Source organism: Egretta garzetta, unplaced genomic scaffold (genome assembly GCF_000687185.1).
Source record: "Egretta garzetta isolate BGI_Z169 unplaced genomic scaffold, ASM68718v1 scaffold51, whole genome shotgun sequence".
NCBI lineage: Eukaryota > Metazoa > Chordata > Aves > Pelecaniformes > Ardeidae > Egretta > Egretta garzetta.
In genome coordinates, this window is record NW_009258549.1 from 2,144,678 (window position 1) to 2,147,857 (window position 3,180).

Genomic DNA, 3,180 nt, shown 5'->3' on the forward strand with positions numbered 1-3,180 from the left:
CCCGTTTCCCTTTTTTAAATTTTTTTCTTTTTTTTTTTTTTTTTTTTTTTTAATATATAAGAATCAGGTGAGGTTGGTTGTGCGCTGTGGTACCTGAAATAGTGGAAGAGGAAAACTTAACATGTAGTTAGTCCCTGGAGAAGATGAGTGGCTGCTACAGTTGAAAACAAGGATTTATCTGGTCAGTCAATTCACTGGAGACTGTTTTTTCTAGATCTGGGTCTCTATGATAGATTCTTATGAAGATTTTTTAATATCTAGTAAGGCCTGAGGTCCCACTGAAGACTTGCCCAGCGAGGGTCCTGATGGAGAGCCAGCTCTCCTCTACCCAGCCACTTTTGCTTAACAGCAGTAAGGGATAAACCTCTTTGTAAAGTGTGACTGGAATTGATTGACTTTTCCAATTGTGAAGGGAGGGGGAATGGTCCGACGGATCAGCTAGCAGACAGCCAAACACCGATGCGTGGAGACACAGGCTGCCTCAGCATGTTTAATTTCCATTGGAAACACAGTTTAGAATGAACTAAAGCAACAACTGTGTGGCATAAGCAAGAAAGGGTCTCCTACACAGGCACGACACCATGACTGCGTCCAGGCCCCATCTGATACAGATAAACACACTTACTGTCAGCACAGTTTTCAGACTTGATTGCCCAGGATGTCGTGCTACTAAGAATTCGGCAATTTTAATTTCATTTACACCAACATTGCTAGGAATGGTGCCATTTGTAATGCGAGAAGCCGAACAAAACCACACTGTCAGCGACACATGCGAGGTGTTCTTGTGATTACCTTCCTGTCCCCATAATGGTGACTGAGACGGGTGAGCTCACCCGTCAGTGCTTGTTGTTCAGTGTCAAAGCAGCAGGTAAAAGTGGGGTGCTGGAGGATTGGTTAAAAGCATTGTTTGGGCCAGATTGGTGTTTCAGGGGCAATGCAAGTTTTAAAAATCCTCAAGGCTGGGGCAGGTGCTTACGCACAGGCTCATCTTTTTCCCCTGGCTCTGTTTTCATTAGAGAAGAGAAGGGCTGCTGAAACTTCTCATTTTCAGTTGCGTGTCCACTGAGAGTCTCCGCAGAATGGCAGAGGTGAACAGGAGAGCAGAGAAAGTGAAGCAGTGTGAAGTGCAAAAGGATTGCGGTGGTGTCAAATTATCCCGCGATCCATTCATCAGCTCATTAGCTGTCCTTAGGCTAGGCACACCCCTTCCCTTTGCTGGCTCTCAGCTGGTACTGGAGTCCCAGGCTAACTGGGATGCCTTGCCTGTAGTTTGCCAACCACCCATCTCACCAGGGGTGAGCTCAGTGGAGGGCTCAGTAGCTCCGTCTTGGTGACTTGTCCCCATGGGGCTCTGGAGAGGAACAGTGGGAAGCATGCAGGGCCAGCAGGAGGTACAGGGATGAGGGCAGAGATGCCCCAATGGCCACCAAAGTTTGCTTCCTGACAGGATACACTGCGAAGATCTCTAGACGCTCTGTAGGTTATTTTTGGTACTTTCCAAATAATGTTGTTTTAACTATAACCTTTACATTGAATTTCCTGCCATCTGTATACGTGCGCTTCTCAAAACTACAATGTTGTTCTACATCTGCCGTTATTTTCCCCTGAAATTGTGGTTCTACTCCGAAAAAAAGTCTGTAAAAATGGCCTCGCGGGGAACGAGTATAGTGTCCCAGCGAGCTCGTTATTTAATTTGTCCACATTACCACTCTAAAAGAGGCTTTGCTTTGTATCAAAATGGCAACCTTGAGCTGACATTAAAGGGTTAAGCTGGTTTTTTTTTTCCTCCTGCTCCATCATCCCTAGGGATTTTGCTGCTAAACTCTGCCCTCGGGTTAATCTCCATCACCGTGTTTGAGTGGAGGGGCATTTAAGCAATGGAGTTTACGTTCTGGGATCAGGTACAACAGTGGGGTACCCATGCTGAGCAGGAAGCACTAAGCCCACCTACATGGTAGATGATATCCCTGCATTTCTTCCCTTCCAACTTCTGTCCCACAGAGAGTGCCCTGATAGATCAGCCTGACAAAAGCAGAAGATGTCAAATAGACACAGAAATACACAAAATGTTCAAAAGTAGGGATTCCCTAGCCCTGCAGGCTATGGCAGAGCATGGATCAAAGCGGTAGGCAGCTGAGGCATTTGCAGGCACTCTCACCCGCGGCAAGTCTGGGGCCGCAGGTGGGAGGGGATGGAAGAGGTGTTTACTTTCACTCCCTGCCAGTGATGGTCACAGCCCCAGAGAAATGGGGAAACATGGGTGGGAGGGGAAGCATGCTGCTTTCGAGCAGTTTCACTCTTAGCTTGCCTGGCTGTGAGCGTGTAGCTGTGAACTCGTGAGAACGAGCACGAGCACGGGACAGTCACGAGGTGCCCCCACTCAGGACCTGAGCCCCGGCTCCTCGTAATGTTTGGCTAGAACTAGAGAGTGCCAGGACTTTGCTCTGAAGGGCTGGAGCCCATGCAGCAGCCTCAAGGCTTAAGAGAGCTCCTAGGTGTGGATGCCTGCCTCCCCAGTGGGTGCTTGTGGTGCCACACGGGCTGCTCGGACCCAGAGTCCCTTCCTAGAGACACTCACTCACTGCAGACCTGGCCCCTCACCCCGGGCCAGGCACTCTGTGTCCCTCAGTACCCTTGGGCTCAGCAATGTGAAGAAAAGCCAGTGCTTGTGCCCTTGTGGGACATAACCACGGGCCAGTACCTATGCCTGGGGACATGCTGTGTGAGGCACAGCACGCGTTTGAGCCGAAGCAGCCTGGTGAGTGATCTCCGTCAGCTGAATCGTGGTGTCCGTGTATGCAGATGGCCTTTGCCTGGCACACCTGCAATGGAAAACTCACCAGTGTGAACTGGAAAGAAGGTGGCGTACCCGTGGGACTATCGACGTATTTGTACAGCTCTCACATCCTCTCTTGAGTCTCAATTTCCACAGCAGAGAAGGGGGCACAGAGGACATCTTCCCCTCTTCTTCAAGAACTGAGATTTGCAGACCAGGCACCAGCTCCTGCATGGCACGCAAGCTGTCCACTGCTCAGGTTTGTAGGGACGTTATTGACTTCTAGTATTAAAACGTGCCTATGCAATTCCCTGAGGGCTCCCCTGGCGTTGAATGCTGAAGATGCATGGCCAGAGCGCCTGCTGCACTTGCTCCCAGACCTGGAGTGAAGAGGGAATGCCTGT